Source organism: Corvus hawaiiensis, chromosome Z, assembly GCF_020740725.1.
Source record: "Corvus hawaiiensis isolate bCorHaw1 chromosome Z, bCorHaw1.pri.cur, whole genome shotgun sequence".
Taxonomy (NCBI): Eukaryota; Metazoa; Chordata; class Aves; order Passeriformes; family Corvidae; genus Corvus; species Corvus hawaiiensis.
In genome coordinates this window covers 221,543-238,155 of record NC_063255.1, presented here as the reverse complement: position 1 = coordinate 238,155, position 16,613 = coordinate 221,543, and the positions used below count along the sequence as shown (strand labels likewise).

General features: G+C 54.1%; 4 long non-coding RNA genes across 4 annotated transcripts; all 4 read left to right on the top strand.

The window, feature by feature from the left end:
* Positions 1–893: 893 nt before the first annotated feature.
* Positions 894–2,004, top strand: LOC125319670. The gene is made up of 5 exons (XR_007200851.1): positions 894–974; positions 1,052–1,153; positions 1,693–1,733; positions 1,835–1,876; positions 1,971–2,004. It is a non-coding gene; the product is annotated as an uncharacterized LOC125319670 (long non-coding RNA).
* Positions 2,005–5,200: 3,196 nt separating this feature from the next.
* On the top strand, positions 5,201–6,189 carry LOC125319748. The gene is made up of 4 exons (XR_007200879.1): positions 5,201–5,281; positions 5,359–5,460; positions 6,009–6,049; positions 6,151–6,189. It is a non-coding gene; the product is annotated as an uncharacterized LOC125319748 (long non-coding RNA).
* Positions 6,190–9,514: 3,325 nt separating this feature from the next.
* LOC125319584 lies at positions 9,515–10,701 on the top strand. The gene is made up of 5 exons (XR_007200821.1): positions 9,515–9,595; positions 9,673–9,774; positions 10,323–10,363; positions 10,465–10,506; positions 10,601–10,701. It is a non-coding gene; the product is annotated as an uncharacterized LOC125319584 (long non-coding RNA).
* A 3,126-nt stretch (positions 10,702–13,827) lies between these two features.
* On the top strand, positions 13,828–15,014 carry LOC125319565. The gene is made up of 5 exons (XR_007200803.1): positions 13,828–13,908; positions 13,986–14,087; positions 14,636–14,676; positions 14,778–14,819; positions 14,914–15,014. It is a non-coding gene; the product is annotated as an uncharacterized LOC125319565 (long non-coding RNA).
* The last annotated feature ends 1,599 nt before the right edge of the window (positions 15,015–16,613 follow it).

The window sequence follows — 16,613 nt, the reverse complement described above, 5'->3', positions numbered from 1 at the left end:
GCCTTTCTGTTAGCGTCCTCTTCTGCCAGGGTTCTTGGAGCCTTGTCGGCTCACCGCCGGTCTTGCCTAGGTCATCTAATTCCTTGTTCTCTTGGTCCTTGTGCTCATCTAGCCCAGAGTTTTCTCTCCTAGTTGCGTCCCCTTGTTTGTCATCTCCTGTGTCACGGGTGCCTGCTCGGGTTTGTCCCGGAGCTGCTCTGCCCTGCTGCACAGCCTGGTGTATGGATGTAATAGGACAAGGCCCGGGGACTTGAAATTTGTAGTGTAGAGTGTAGTTTGGCCTCTAGATGGTATTCCTAGATTGACACAGGATGGCTGGAGCTGTTAAGTTCTCATGCAACCCTTTGACTTTTGTCATCACTATCTTTCAGATGCAGATGGATTAAATCCATGGCAGAGCGCCCCACAGCGGGTGAGCGGGTTCCCATGGGAAGGTCAGTCACCGTTTGTGTTTGTAGGGCAAGGGTAAATGGTGGCTGTGTTCCAGAATTGTTCTTTGTCTTTATTTTTAGGAGGAAAAGCCGGATCTCAGCAGTCCATGTCAAGTGAGCGAGGTAAGCTGTGACGGGTGGAAAGAAAGTGGTTATTGCTCGGGTGCCAAGTTCTGGTGCAGCTCTTAACATCTATTGTCGTTTGTGCCTTTTAGGTGGTCCGCTAGTATTACACCGACACCCCCCCCCCCCCACCCTTGCTGCCCGGCCGAAGGAGCCGGCTCGCTGCCTCCGTGAGCTTTCCGCAAGTATTACCGGGACTCTGCGATGAAGCCTTGACCTTTTCCATGGGAAGGCAACGGCCGAGGAGTCGCGGTGAGTCGGGGAGGGAGGGAGGAAGGAAGAGCCAGGGTCCGCTCAAGTTTCAGCGATGCCGCATCGCTTTGTCTCCTCTTAACCCAGGTATGTGCCGCAACGATAGCGTCAGCCTGGGAGCGCAGCCGAAGCGTGCGGCCCCAAGGAGCCCGGCCCTCTTAGGAGATGGTGAGTGGAGGAACTGTCGGGTTCTGGCTGAGGTGCCACTAAGTTCACGCCTTGATGTTTGGTTCTCTTTCTTGTAGCCAACTAAGAGACAACGGCCTGGTAACGGCTGGAACTTCCCAGATGGCGAGGTGGCCTTCTTTCACACCTGATGCAGATTTGCATCCCCGGACAGCCGAGAGGTAAGTCGAGGGCTACGCCTGACGAGAGCGATGTGCTGGGTCAGGACTCGTCGGAGGGATTTTTGAATTAGCTCTGGAGACGGGGATGTCCAAGAAAGGGCCCCTTTAGGCCACATAACGGGAAAGTCTCATTTTTGATCACAATGCTGAGGCGCGTAGGACAGAACAGTCCCGGTGCGTGTCGTGTCGCTCGTCTATCGTGTGTTCTGCGTCTTTTGGGCTTCTTGTGTCGTGTGTCTTTTTCCTTTGCCCTTCGAGGTGCTGGCGGCCGTTCTTCTCACTGGGAGTTTCTCTCCGTGTTGCACCCCCGTGTTCGTCACGTCCCGTGTCACAGGGGCCAGCGTGGGTTTGGCCCGGAGCTGCTCTGCCCTGCTGCATAGTCTGGCGTTATAGGTGCGATAGGGCAAAGCCCGGGGACTTGAAATTTGTTATGTAGGCTGTAGTTGCCATCTAGATGGTATTCCTAGATTGACATAAGGTGTCTGTAGCCATTAAGTTCTCATGCAGCTCTTTGACTTTTATCATTAACTTTCTTTCAGACGCAGATCGATTATATCTGTGGCGGAGCGCTCCATACCAGGTGAGGGGGTTCCCACAGGAAGGTGAGTCACCGTTTGTGTTTGCGGGGCAAGTGTAAACGGGTGGCTATGTTCTAGCATTGTTCTCTGTCTTTGTTTTTAGGTGGTAAAGCCGGATCTTAGCAGTCAGTGTCGAGTGAGCGAGGTAAGCAGTGGCCGGTGGAAAGAAAAAGTTGTTGTTGCTTGGGCGCCAGGTTCTGGCGCAGCTCTTAGCATCTATTGTCATTTGTGCGTTTTAGGCGGTCCACTTGCATTACGCCGAACCCCCTCGCAGAACGGCCGACAGACCCGGCTCGCCGCCCTCGTGACCCCTCCGCAAGTATCGCAAAGCTCTGCGATGAAGCCCTGACCTTTTCCAGGTGAGGGTGCAGTCCGGGTAGCCTTTGGCAATGGCCGAGGAGTTGCGGCGAGTCGGGGAGGGAGGGAGGAGCGAGGGTCCACTCAGGTTTCAGCAATGCCACGTGGCCTGTCTCCTCTTACCTCAGGTATAGCCTGCGACGGTGGCATCAGCCTCGGAGCGCGGCCGAAGCGTGCAGCGTGAGGTCCCCTGCCATCTTAGGAGATGGTGAGTACAAGAATTGTAGTGGGCCACGTGCCGCTAAGTTCAGGCCTTGACAGGTTTTTTTTAATCGTAGCTGACTAAGAGACAACAGCCCGGCGACGGCAGGAGCTTCCCGGACGGTGAGCGGCCTTCTTTTGCACCCGAGGAGGATTCGCATCCCCGGATGTCCGAGAGATAAGTTGAGGGGATGCAAGCGGGGTGTCGGGTCGGGGCTCGCCGCGAGGGAATTTTGTGTCAGCTTCAGAGATGGGGATGTCTAAGAAGGGGCCCCTTTAGGCCCCCTAAAGGGAAAGTCTCCCTTTTGATCACAGCGCTGAGGCGAGCCAGGCAGAGCAGTCATAGTGCACGTTGTGTAGCTTGTCTCCTGCGTGTTCTGTCTCTACTGGGTGTCTCGTGTCTTCTGCCTTAGCCCTTCGATGTGCTTGTGGTCATTCTTCTCGCCGAGAGTTTTCTCTCCTCGTCGCTTCCCCTCGTTCGTCATCGTCTGTGTCACGGGTGCCTGTGTGGGTTTGGTCCGGAGCTCGTCTGCCCTGCTGCACAGCCTGGCCTATAGGTGTAATAGGACCGGGCCCGGGGACTTGAAATTTGTAATGTAGGGTGTAGTTTGACCTCAAGATGGTATTCCTGGATTGACACAGGACGGCTGGAGCTATTAAGTTCCTGTGCACCGCTTTGACTTTTGTCATCGCTTTCTTTCAGATGCAGACGGATTAAATCCGTGGCAGAGCCCCCTGCACCGGGTGAGGGGGTTCCCGCAGGAAGGCGAGTTACCGTTTGTGTTTGCAGGGCGAGTGTAAATGGTGGCTATGTTTACAGCATTGTTCTTTGTTTTTAGGAGGTTAAGCTGGATAGCAGCAGTCAAAGTGAGTTGAGCAAGGTAAGCGGTGAGTGGTGGAAAGAAAAAGTTGTCATTCCTTGGGTGTCAAGTTCTGGTACAGCTCTAAGCATCTGTTGTCATTTGTGTGTTTTAGGTGGTCTGCCTGTATTCTCCGAGCCTCCTTGCTGCCAGACCTGGCTCGCCACCCTTGTGAGCCCTCTGAAAATATTATGGGACTATTCGACCGAGCCTTCACTTTTTCCGTTCGAAGGGTCTTTCTGAGCAGCCTTTGGCAACGGCTGGGGAGTTGCATCGAGTCAGGGAGGAGGAGGAGGAGTGAGGGTCTGCTCAAGTCTCAGCAATGCCGCATCACCTTGTCTCCTCCTAATCAAGGTATACCTTGCAACGACAGTGTCAGTATCGGAGAGTGGCCAAAGCGTGCGGCCCGAGGACCCTGGCCCTATTAGGAGACGGTGAGTGGCGGAATTGTCGGGTTTTGGCTGAGGTGCCACTAAGTTCATGCACTGATGTTTGTTCGGTTTTCTTTGTTGTAGCCGACTAAGAGAGAACAGCCCGGTGACAGCAGGAGCTTCTCGGATGGCGAGGCGGCCTTCTTTTGCGCCCGAGGCAGACGTCTGAGAGATAAGTCAAGGCTTGTGACCCACAGATGGGGTGACAGCAGAGTGTCGAGTTGGGACTCGCCAGGAGGGATTTTTGAGTCAGGTTTGGAGGTGGGGATACCCAAGAAGGGGGCCCTTAGGCCAACATAAAGGGAAAATCTTAATTTTGATCACAATGCCCAGGTGTGCAGGGCAGAGCAGTCCTGGTGCATGTCACTTGTCTATTGTGTGTTCTCTGTCTTTTGGGCATCTCGTGTCACAGGTCTCTTGTCTTAGCCCTCTGAGCTGCTCATTGTAAAGGCTGGGCGTTATTCTTAGCATCTCTGCTCTTGGTGTTCCTCAGTGTGGTGCTGATACCATTGATCCTTTGACTCTTGAGCTTGGAACTTCATCAGAATCGCGTCTCTTTAGCAACGTTGAGTCGGGTGTCTTTTCTGGTCTTGTTCTGAGCTGCATCGACAGCTGTGCGCCACAATGATCCGTTATAGGGGATGAGGATTTGTAAGAATGCGAAGACAGCTAGAGGATTCTGCCCGTACAATTCTCGGGCATCCATCTTTGCGGTTCTTGGATTAAGCCTTCCTGTTAGCGTCCTCTTCTGCCAGGGTTCTTGGAGCCTTGTCGGCTCACCGCCGGTCTTGCCTAGGTCATCTAATTCCTCGTTCTCTTGGTCCTTGTGCTCATCTAGCCCAGAGTTTTCTCTCCTAGTTGCGTCCCCTTGTTTGTCATCTCCTGTGTCACGGGTGCCTGCTCGGGTTTGTCCCGGAGCTGCTCTGCCCTGCTGCACAGCCTGGTGTATGGATGTAATAGGACAAGGCCCGGGGACTTGAAATTTGTAGTGTAGAGTGTAGTTTGGCCTCTAGATGGTATTCCTAGATTGACACAGGATGGCTGGAGCTGTTAAGTTCTCATGCAACCCTTTGACTTTTGTCATCACTATCTTTCAGATGCAGATGGATTAAATCCATGGCAGAGCGCCCCACAGCGGGTGAGCGGGTTCCCATGGGAAGGTCAGTCACCGTTTGTGTTTGTAGGGCAAGGGTAAATGGTGGCTGTGTTCCAGAATTGTTCTTTGTCTTTATTTTTAGGAGGAAAAGCCGGATCTCAGCAGTCCATGTCAAGTGAGCGAGGTAAGCCGTGACGGGTGGAAAGAAAGTGGTTATTGCTCGGGTGCCAAGTTCTGGTGCAGCTCTTAACATCTATTGTCGTTTGTGACTTTTAGGTGGTCCGCTAGTATTACACCGACCCCCCCCCCCCCCCCCCCCTTGCTGCCCGGCCGAAGGAGCCGGCTCGCTGCCTCCGTGAGCTCTCCGCAAGTATTACCGGGACTCTGCCATGAAGCCTTGACCTTTTCCATGGGAAGGCAACGGCCGAGGAGTCGCGGTGAGTCGGGGAGGGAGGGAGGAAGGAAGAGCCAGGGTCCGCCCAAGTTTCAGCGATGCCGCATCGCTTTGTCTCCTCTTAACCCAGGTATGTGCCGCAACGATAGCGTCAGCCTGGGAGCGCAGCCGAAGCGTGCGGCCCCAAGGAGCCCGGCCCTCTTAGGAGATGGTGAGTGGAGGAACTGTCGGGTTCTGGCTGAGGTGCCACTAAGTTCACGCCTTGATGTTTGGTTCTCTTTCTTGTAGCCAACTAAGAGACAACGGCCTGGTAACGGCTGGAACTTCCCAGATGGCGAGGTGGCCTTCTTTCACACCTGATGCAGATTTGCATCCCCGGACAGCCGAGAGGTAAGTCGAGGGCTACGCCTCACAGAGGTGACGAGAGCGATGTGCTGGGTCGGGACTCGTCGGAGGGATTTTTGAATTAGCTCTGGAGACGGGGATGTCCAAGAAAGGGCCCCTTTAGGCCACATAACGGGAAAGTCTCATTTTTGATCACAATGCTGAGGCGCGTAGGACAGAACAGTCCCGGTGCGTGTCGTGTCGCTCGTCTATCGTGTGTTCTGCGTCTTTTGGGCTTCTTGTGTCGTGTGTCTTTTTCCTTTGCCCTTCGAGGTGCTGGCGGCCGTTCTTCTCACTGGGAGTTTCTCTCCGTGTTGCACCCCCGTGTTCGTCACGTCCCGTGTCACAGGGGCCAGCGTGGGTTTGGCCCGGAGCTGCTCTGCCCTGCTGCATAGTCTGGCGTTATAGGTGCGATAGGGCAAAGCCCGGGGACTTGAAATTTGTTATGTAGGCTGTAGTTGCCATCTAGATGGTATTCCTAGATTGACATAAGGTGTCTGTAGCCATTAAGTTCTCATGCAGCTCTTTGACTTTTATCATTAACTTTCTTTCAGACGCAGATCGATTATATCTGTGGCGGAGCGCTCCATACCAGGTGAGGGGGTTCCCACAGGAAGGTGAGTCACCGTTTGTGTTTGCGGGGCAAGCGTAAACGGGTGGCTATGTTCTAGCATTGTTCTCTGTCTTTGTTTTTAGGTGGTAAAGCCGGATCTTAGCAGTCAGTGTCGAGTGAGCGAGGTAAGCAGTGGCCGGTGGAAAGAAAAAGTTGTTGTTGCTTGGGCGCCAGGTTCTGGCGCAGCTCTTAGCATCTATTGTCATTTGTGCGTTTTAGGCGGTCTACTTGCATTACGCCGAACCCCCTCGCAGAACGGCCGACGGACCCGGCTCGCCGCCCTCGTGACCCCTCCGCAAGTATCGCAAAGCTCTGCGATGAAGCCCTGACCTTTTCCAGGTGAGGGTGCAGTCCGGGTAGCCTTTGGCAATGGCCGAGGAGTTGCGGCGAGTCGGGGAGGGAGGGAGGAGCGAGGGTCCACTCAGGTTTCAGCAATGCCACGTGGCCTGTCTCCTCTTACCTCAGGTATAGCCTGCGACGGTGGCATCAGCCTCGGAGCGCGGCCGAAGCGTGCAGCGTGAGGTCCCCTGCCATCTTAGGAGATGGTGAGTACAAGAATTGTAGTGGGCCACGTGCCGCTAAGTTCAGGCCTTGACAGGTTTTTTTTAATCGTAGCTGACTAAGAGACAACAGCCCGGCGACGGCAGGAGCTTCCCGGACGGTGAGCGGCCTTCTTTTGCACCCGAGGAGGATTCGCATCCCCGGATGTCCGAGAGATAAGTTGAGGGGATGCAAGCGGGGTGTCGGGTCGGGGCTCGCCGCGAGGGAATTTTGTGTCAGCTTCAGAGATGGGGATGTCTAAGAAGGGGCCCCTTTAGGCCCCCTAAAGGGAAAGTCTCCCTTTTGATCACAGCGCTGAGGCGAGCCAGGCAGAGCAGTCATAGTGCACGTTGTGTAGCTTGTCTCCTGCGTGTTCTGTCTCTACTGGGTGTCTCGTGTCTTCTGCCTTAGCCCTTCGATGTGCTTGTGGTCATTCTTCTCGCCGAGAGTTTTCTCTCCTCGTCGCTTCCCCTCGTTCGTCATCGTCTGTGTCACGGGTGCCTGTGTGGGTTTGGTCCGGAGCTCGTCTGCCCTGCTGCACAGCCTGGCCTATAGGTGTAATAGGACCGGGCCCGGGGACTTGAAATTTGTAATGTAGGGTGTAGTTTGACCTCAAGATGGTATTCCTGGATTGACACAGGACGGCTGGAGCTATTAAGTTCCTGTGCACCGCTTTGACTTTTGTCATCGCTTTCTTTCAGATGCAGACGGATTAAATCCGTGGCAGAGCCCCCTGCACCGGGTGAGGGGGTTCCCGCAGGAAGGCGAGTTACCGTTTGTGTTTGCAGGGCGAGTGTAAATGGTGGCTATGTTTACAGCATTGTTCTTTGTTTTTAGGAGGTTAAGCTGGATAGCAGCAGTCAAAGTGAGTTGAGCAAGGTAAGCGGTGAGTGGTGGAAAGAAAAAGTTGTCATTCCTTGGGTGTCAAGTTCTGGTACAGCTCTAAGCATCTGTTGTCATTTGTGTGTTTTAGGTGGTCTGCCTGTATTCTCCGAGCCTCCTTGCTGCCAGACCTGGCTCGCCACCCTTGTGAGCCCTCTGAAAATATTATGGGACTATTCGACCGAGCCTTCACTTTTTCCGTTCGAAGGGTCTTTCTGAGCAGCCTTTGGCAACGGCTGGGGAGTTGCATCGAGTCAGGGAGGAGGAGGAGGAGTGAGGGTCTGCTCAAGTCTCAGCAATGCCGCATCACCTTGTCTCCTCCTAATCAAGGTATACCTTGCAACGACAGTGTCAGTATCGGAGAGTGGCCAAAGCGTGCGGCCCGAGGACCCTGGCCCTATTAGGAGACGGTGAGTGGCGGAATTGTCGGGTTTTGGCTGAGGTGCCACTAAGTTCATGCACTGATGTTTGTTCGGTTTTCTTTGTTGTAGCCGACTAAGAGAGAACAGCCCGGTGACAGCAGGAGCTTCTCGGATGGCGAGGCGGCCTTCTTTTGCGCCCGAGGCAGACGTCTGAGAGATAAGTCAAGGCTTGTGACCCACAGATGGGGTGACAGCAGAGTGTCGAGTTGGGACTCGCCAGGAGGGATTTTTGAGTCAGGTTTGGAGGTGGGGATACCCAAGAAGGGGGCCCTTAGGCCAACATAAAGGGAAAATCTTAATTTTGATCACAATGCCCAGGTGTGCAGGGCAGAGCAGTCCTGGTGCATGTCACTTGTCTATTGTGTGTTCTCTGTCTTTTGGGCATCTCGTGTCACAGGTCTCTTGTCTTAGCCCTCTGAGCTGCTCATTGTAAAGGCTGGGCGTTATTCTTAGCATCTCTGCTCTTGGTGTTCCTCAGTGTGGTGCTGATACCATTGATCCTTTGACTCTTGAGCTTGGAACTTCATCAGAATCGCGTCTCTTTAGCAACGTTGAGTCGGGTGTCTTTTCTGGTCTTGTTCTGAGCTGCATCGACAGCTGTGCGCCACAATGATCCGTTATAGGGGATGAGGATTTGTAAGAATGCGAAGACAGCTAGAGGATTCTGCCCGTACAATTCTCGGGCATCCATCTTTGCGGTTCTTGGATTAAGCCTTCCTGTTAGCGTCCTCTTCTGCCAGGGTTCTTGGAGCCTTGTCGGCTCACCGCCGGTCTTGCCTAGGTCATCTAATTCCTCGTTCTCTTGGTCCTTGTGCTCATCTAGCCCAGAGTTTTCTCTCCTAGTTGCGTCCCCTTGTTTGTCATCTCCTGTGTCACGGGTGCCTGCTCGGGTTTGTCCCGGAGCTGCTCTGCCCTGCTGCACAGCCTGGTGTATGGATGTAATAGGACAAGGCCCGGGGACTTGAAATTTGTAGTGTAGAGTGTAGTTTGGCCTCTAGATGGTATTCCTAGATTGACACAGGATGGCTGGAGCTGTTAAGTTCTTATGCAACCCTTTGACTTTTGTCATCACTATCTTTCAGATGCAGATGGATTAAATCCATGGCAGAGCGCCCCACAGCGGGTGAGCGGGTTCCCATGGGAAGGTCAGTCACCGTTTGTGTTTGTAGGGCAAGGGTAAATGGTGGCTGTGTTCCAGAATTGTTCTTTGTCTTTATTTTTAGGAGGAAAAGCCGGATCTCAGCAGTCCATGTCAAGTGAGCGAGGTAAGCCGTGACGGGTGGAAAGAAAGTGGTTATTGCTCGGGTGCCAAGTTCTGGTGCAGCTCTTAACATCTATTGTCGTTTGTGACTTTTAGGTGGTCCGCTAGTATTACACCGACCCCCCCCCCCCCGCCCCTTGCTGCCCGGCCGAAGGAGCCGGCTCGCTGCCTCCGTGAGCTCTCCGCAAGTATTACCGGGACTCTGCGATGAAGCCTTGACCTTTTCCATGGGAAGGCAACGGCCGAGGAGTCGCGGTGAGTCGGGGAGGGAGGGAGGAAGGAAGAGCCAGGGTCCGCTCAAGTTTCAGCGATGCCGCATCGCTTTGTCTCCTCTTAACCCAGGTATGTGCCGCAACGATAGCGTCAGCCTGGGAGCGCAGCCGAAGCGTGCGGCCCCAAGGAGCCCGGCCCTCTTAGGAGATGGTGAGTGGAGGAACTGTCGGGTTCTGGCTGAGGTGCCACTAAGTTCACGCCTTGATGTTTGGTTCTCTTTCTTGTAGCCAACTAAGAGACAACGGCCTGGTAACGGCTGGAACTTCCCAGATGGCGAGGTGGCCTTCTTTCACACCTGATGCAGATTTGCATCCCCGGACAGCCGAGAGGTAAGTCGAGGGCTACGCCTCACAGAGGTGACGAGAGCGATGTGCTGGGTCGGGACTCGTCGGAGGGATTTTTGAATTAGCTCTGGAGACGGGGATGTCCAAGAAAGGGCCCCTTTAGGCCACATAACGGGAAAGTCTCATTTTTGATCACAATGCTGAGGCGCGTAGGACAGAACAGTCCCGGTGCGTGTCGTGTCGCTCGTCTATCGTGTGTTCTGCGTCTTTTGGGCTTCTTGTGTCGTGTGTCTTTTTCCTTTGCCCTTCGAGGTGCTGGCGGCCGTTCTTCTCACTGGGAGTTTCTCTCCGTGTTGCACCCCCGTGTTCGTCACGTCCCGTGTCACAGGGGCCAGCGTGGGTTTGGCCCGGAGCTGCTCTGCCCTGCTGCATAGTCTGGCGTTATAGGTGCGATAGGGCATAGCCCGGGGACTTGAAATTTGTTATGTAGGCTGTAGTTGCCATCTAGATGGTATTCCTAGATTGACGTAAGGTGTCTGTAGCCATTAAGTTCTCATGCAGCTCTTTGACTTTTATCATTAACTTTCTTTCAGACGCAGATCGATTATATCTGTGGCGGAGCGCTCCATACCAGGTGAGGGGGTTCCCACAGGAAGGTGAGTCACCGTTTGTGTTTGCGGGGCAAGTGTAAACGGGTGGCTATGTTCTAGCATTGTTCTCTGTCTTTGTTTTTAGGTGGTAAAGCCGGATCTTAGCAGTCAGTGTCGAGTGAGCGAGGTAAGCAGTGGCCGGTGGAAAGAAAAAGTTGTTGTTGCTTGGGCGCCAGGTTCTGGCGCAGCTCTTAGCATCTATTGTCATTTGTGCGTTTTAGGCGGTCCACTTGCATTACGCCGAACCCCCTCGCAGAACGGCCGACGGACCCGGCTCGCCGCCCTCGTGACCCCTCCGCAAGTATCGCAAAGCTCTGCGATGAAGCCCTGACCTTTTCCAGGTGAGGGTGCAGTCCGGGTAGCCTTTGGCAATGGCCGAGGAGTTGCGGCGAGTCGGGGAGGGAGGGAGGAGCGAGGGTCCACTCAGGTTTCAGCAATGCCACGTGGCCTGTCTCCTCTTACCTCAGGTATAGCCTGCGACGGTGGCATCAGCCTCGGAGCGCGGCCGAAGCGTGCAGCGTGAGGTCCCCTGCCATCTTAGGAGATGGTGAGTACAAGAATTGTAGTGGGCCACGTGCCGCTAAGTTCAGGCCTTGACAGGTTTTTTTTAATCGTAGCTGACTAAGAGACAACAGCCCGGCGACGGCAGGAGCTTCCTGGACGGTGAGCGGCCTTCTTTTGCACCCGAGGAGGATTCGCATCCCCGGATGTCCGAGAGATAAGTTGAGGGGATGCAAGCGGGGTGTCGGGTCGGGGCTCGCCGCGAGGGAATTTTGTGTCAGCTTCAGAGATGGGGATGTCTAAGAAGGGGCCCCTTTAGGCCCCCTAAAGGGAAAGTCTCCCTTTTGATCACAGCGCTGAGGCGAGCCAGGCAGAGCAGTCATAGTGCACGTTGTGTAGCTTGTCTCCTGCGTGTTCTGTCTCTACTGGGTGTCTCGTGTCTTCTGCCTTAGCCCTTCGATGTGCTTGTGGTCATTCTTCTCGCCGAGAGTTTTCTCTCCTCGTCGCTTCCCCTCGTTCGTCATCGTCTGTGTCACGGGAGCCTGTGTGGGTTTGGTCCGGAGCTCGTCTGCCCTGCTGCACAGCCTGGCCTATAGGTGTAATAGGACCGGGCCCGGGGACTTGAAATTTGTAATGTAGGGTGTAGTTTGACCTCAAGATGGTATTCCTGGATTGACACAGGATGGCTGGAGCTATTAAGTTCCTGTGCACCGCTTTGACTTTTGTCATCGCTTTCTTTCAGATGCAGACGGATTAAATCCGTGGCAGAGCCCCCTGCACCGGGTGAGGGGGCTCCCGCAGGAAGGCGAGTTACCGTTTGTGTTTGCAGGGCGAGTGTAAATGGTGGCTATGTTTACAGCATTGTTCTTTGTTTTTAGGAGGTTAAGCTGGATAGCAGCAGTCAAAGTGAGTTGAGCAAGGTAAGCGGTGAGTGGTGGAAAGAAAAAGTTGTCATTCCTTGGGTGTCAAGTTCTGGTACAGCTCTAAGCATCTGTTGCCATTTGTGTGTTTTAGGTGGTCTGCCTGTATTCTCCGAGCCTCCTTGCTGCCAGACCTAGCTCGCCACCCTTGTGAGCCCTCTGAAAATATTATGGGACTATTCGACCGAGCCTTCACTTTTTCCGTTCGAAGGGTCTTTCTGAGCAGCCTTTGGCAACGGCTGGGGAGTTGCATCGAGTCAGGGAGGAGGAGGAGGAGTGAGGGTCTGCTCAAGTCTCAGCAGTGCCGCATCACCTTGTCTCCTCCTAATCAAGGTATACCTTGCAACGACAGTGTCAGTATCGGAGAGTGGCCAAAGCGTGCGGCCCGAGGACCCTGGCCCTATTAGGAGACGGTGAGTGGCGGAATTGTCGGGTTTTGGCTGAGGTGCCACTAAGTTCATGCACTGATGTTTGTTCGGTTTTCTTTGTTGTAGCCGACTAAGAGAGAACAGCCCGGTGACAGCAGGAGCTTCTCGGATGGCGAGGCGGCCTTCTTTTGCGCCCGAGGCAGACGTCTGAGAGATAAGTCAAGGCTTGTGACCCACAGATGGGGTGACAGCAGAGTGTCGAGTTGGGACTCGCCAGGAGGGATTTTTGAGTCAGGTTTGGAGGTGGGGATACCCAAGAAGGGGGCCCTTAGGCCAACATAAAGGGAAAATCTTAATTTTGATCACAATGCCCAGGTGTGCAGGGCAGAGCAGTCCTGGTGCATGTCACTTGTCTATTGTGTGTTCTCTGTCTTTTGGGCATCTCGTGTCACAGGTCTCTTGTCTTAGCCCTCTGAGCTGCTCATTGCAAACGCTGGGCGTTATTCTTAGCATCTCTGCTCTTGGTGTTCCTCAGTGTGGTGCTGATACCATTGATCCTTTGACTCTTGAGCTTGGAACTTCATCAGAATCGCGTCTCTTTAGCAACGTTGAGTCGGGTGTCTTTTCTGGTCTTGTTCTGAGCTGCATCGACAGCTGTGCGCCACAATGATCCGTTATAGGGGATGAGGATTTGTAAGAATGCGAAGACAGCTAGAGGATTCTGCCCGTACAATTCTCGGGCATCCATCTTTGCGGTTCTTGGATTAAGCCTTTCTGTTAGCGTCCTCTTCTGCCAGGGTTCTTGGAGGCTTGTCGGCTCACCGCCGGTCTTGCCTAGGTCATCTAATTCCTCGTTCTCTTGGTCCTTGTGCTCATCTAGCCCAGAGTTTTCTCTCCTAGTTGCGTCCCCTTGTTTGTCATCTCCTGTGTCACGGGTGCCTGCTCGGGTTTGTCCCGGAGCTGCTCTGCCCTGCTGCACAGCCTGGTGTATGGATGTAATAGGACAAGGCCCGGGGACTTGAAATTTGTAGTGTAGAGTGTAGTTTGGCCTCTAGATGGTATTCCTAGATTGACACAGGATGGCTGGAGCTGTTAAGTTCTTATGCAACCCTTTGACTTTTGTCATCACTATCTTTCAGATGCAGATGGATTAAATCCATGGCAGAGCGCCCCACAGCGGGTGAGCGGGTTCCCATGGGAAGGTCAGTCACCGTTTGTGTTTGTAGGGCAAGGGTAAATGGTGGCTGTGTTCCAGAATTGTTCTTTGTCTTTATTTTTAGGAGGAAAAGCCGGATCTCAGCAGTCCATGTCAAGTGAGCGAGGTAAGCCGTGACGGGTGGAAAGAAAGTGGTTATTGCTCGGGTGCCAAGTTCTGGTGCAGCTCTTAACATCTATTGTCGTTTGTGACTTTTAGGTGGTCCGCTAGTATTACACCGACCCCCCCCCCCCGCCCCTTGCTGCCCGGCCGAAGGAGCCGGCTCGCTGCCTCCGTGAGCTCTCCGCAAGTATTACCGGGACTCTGCCATGAAGCCTTGACCTTTTCCATGTGAAGGCAACGGCCGAGGAGTCGCGGTGAGTCGGGGAGGGAGGGAGGAAGGAAGAGCCAGGGTCCGCTCAAGTTTCAGCGATGCCGCATCGCTTTGTCTCCTCTTAACCCAGGTATGTGCCGCAACGATAGCGTCAGCCTGGGAGCGCAGCCGAAGCGTGCGGCCCCAAGGAGCCCGGCCCTCTTAGGAGATGGTGAGTGGAGGAACTGTCGGGTTCTGGCTGAGGTGCCACTAAGTTCACGCCTTGATGTTTGGTTCTCTTTCTTGTAGCCAACTAAGAGACAACGGCCTGGTAACGGCTGGAACTTCCCAGATGGCGAGGTGGCCTTCTTTCACACCTGATGCAGATTTGCATCCCCGGACAGCCGAGAGGTAAGTCGAGGGCTACGCCTCACAGAGGTGACGAGAGCGATGTGCTGGGTCGGGACTCGTCGGAGGGATTTTTGAATTAGCTCTGGAGACGGGGATGTCCAAGAAAGGGCCCCTTTAGGCCACATAACGGGAAAGTCTCATTTTTGATCACAATGCTGAGGCGCGTAGGACAGAACAGTCCCGGTGCGTGTCGTGTCGCTCGTCTATCGTGTGTTCTGCGTCTTTTGGGCTTCTTGTGTCGTGTGTCTTTTTCCTTTGCCCTTCGAGGTGCTGGCGGCCGTTCTTCTCACTGGGAGTTTCTCTCCGTGTTGCACCCCCGTGTTCGTCACGTCCCGTGTCACAGGGGCCAGCGTGGGTTTGGCCCGGAGCTGCTCTGCCCTGCTGCATAGTCTGGCGTTATAGGTGCGATAGGGCAAAGCCCGGGGACTTGAAATTTGTTATGTAGGCTGTAGTTGCCATCTAGATGGTATTCCTAGATTGACGTAAGGTGTCTGTAGCCATTAAGTTCTTATGCAGCTCTTTGACTTTTATCATTAACTTTCTTTCAGACGCAGATCGATTATATCTGTGGCGGAGCGCTCCATACCAGGTGAGGGGGTTCCCACAGGAAGGTGAGTCACCGTTTGTGTTTGCGGGGCAAGTGTAAATGGGTGGCTATGTTCTAGCATTGTTCTCTGTCTTTGTTTTTAGGTGGTAAAGCCGGATCTTAGCAGTCAGTGTCGAGTGAGCGAGGTAAGCAGTGGCCGGTGGAAAGAAAAAGTTGTTGTTGCTTGGGCGCCAGGTTCTGGCGCAGCTCTTAGCATCTATTGTCATTTGTGCGTTTTAGGCGGTCCACTTGCATTACGCCGAACCCCCTCGCAGAACGGCCGACGGACCCGGCTCGCCGCCCTCGTGACCCCTCCGCAAGTATCGCAAAGCTCTGCGATGAAGCCCTGACCTTTTCCAGGTGAGAGTGCAGTCCGGGTAGCCTTTGGCAATGGCCGAGGAGTTGCGGCGAGTCGGGGAGGGAGGGAGGAGCGAGGGTCCACTCAGGTTTCAGCAATGCCACGTGGCCTGTCTCCTCTTACCTCAGGTATAGCCTGCGACGGTGGCATCAGCCTCGGAGCGCGGCCGAAGCGTGCAGCGTGAGGTCCCCTGCCATCTTAGGAGATGGTGAGTACAAGAATTGTAGTGGGCCACGTGCCGCTAAGTTCAGGCCTTGACAGGTTTTTTTTAATCGTAGCTGACTAAGAGACAACAGCCCGGCGACGGCAGGAGCTTCCCGGACGGTGAGCGGCCTTCTTTTGCACCCGAGGAGGATTCGCATCCCCGGATGTCCGAGAGATAAGTTGAGGGGATGCAAGCGGGGTGTCGGGTCGGGGCTCGCCGCGAGGGAATTTTGTGTCAGCTTCAGAGATGGGGATGTCTAAGAAGGGGCCCCTTTAGGCCCCCTAAAGGGAAAGTCTCCCTTTTGATCACAGCGCTGAGGCGAGCCAGGCAGAGCAGTCATAGTGCACGTTGTGTAGCTTGTCTCCTGCGTGTTCTGTCTCTACTGGGTGTCTCGTGTCTTCTGCCTTAGCCCTTCGATGTGCTTGTGGTCATTCTTCTCGCCGAGAGTTTTCTCTCCTCGTCGCTTCCCCTCGTTCGTCATCATCTGTGTCACGGGTGCTTGTGTGGGTTTGGTCCGGAGCTCGTCTGCCCTGCTGCACAGCCTGGCCTATAGGTGTAATAGGACCGGGCCCGGGGACTTGAAATTTGTAATGTAGGGTGTAGTTTGACCTCAAGATGGTATTCCTGGATTGACACAGGATGGCTGGAGCTATTAAGTTCCTGTGCACCGCTTTGACTTTTGTCATCGCTTTCTTTCAGATGCAGACGGATTAAATCCGTGGCAGAGCCCCCTGCACCGGGTGAGGGGGTTCCCGCAGGAAGGCGAGTTACCGTTTGTGTTTGCAGGGCGAGTGTAAATGGTGGCTATGTTTACAGCATTGTTCTTTGTTTTTAGGAGGTTAAGCTGGATAGCAGCAGTCAAAGTGAGTTGAGCAAGGTAAGCGGTGAGTGGTGGAAAGAAAAAGTTGTCATTCCTTGGGTGTCAAGTTCTGGTACAGCTCTAAGCATCTGTTGTCATTTGTGTGTTTTAGGTGGTCTGCCTGTATTCTCCGAGCCTCCTTGCTGCCAGACCTGGCTCGCCACCCTTGTGAGCCCTCTGAAAATATTATGGGACTATTCGACCGAGCCTTCACTTTTTCCGTTCGAAGGGTCTTTCTGAGCAGCCTTTGGCAACGGCTGGGGAGTTGCATCGAGTCAGGGAGGAGGAGGAGGAGTGAGGGTCTGCTCAAGTCTCAGCAATGCCGCATCACCTTGTCTCCTCCTAATCAAGGTATACCTTGCAACGACAGTGTCAGTATCGGAGAGTGGCCAAAGCGTGCGGCCCGAGGACCCTGGCCCTATTAGGAGACGGTGAGTGGCGGAATTGTCGGGTTTTGGCTGAGGTGCCACTAAGTTCATGCACTGATGTTTGTTCGGTTTTCTTTGTTGTAGCCGACT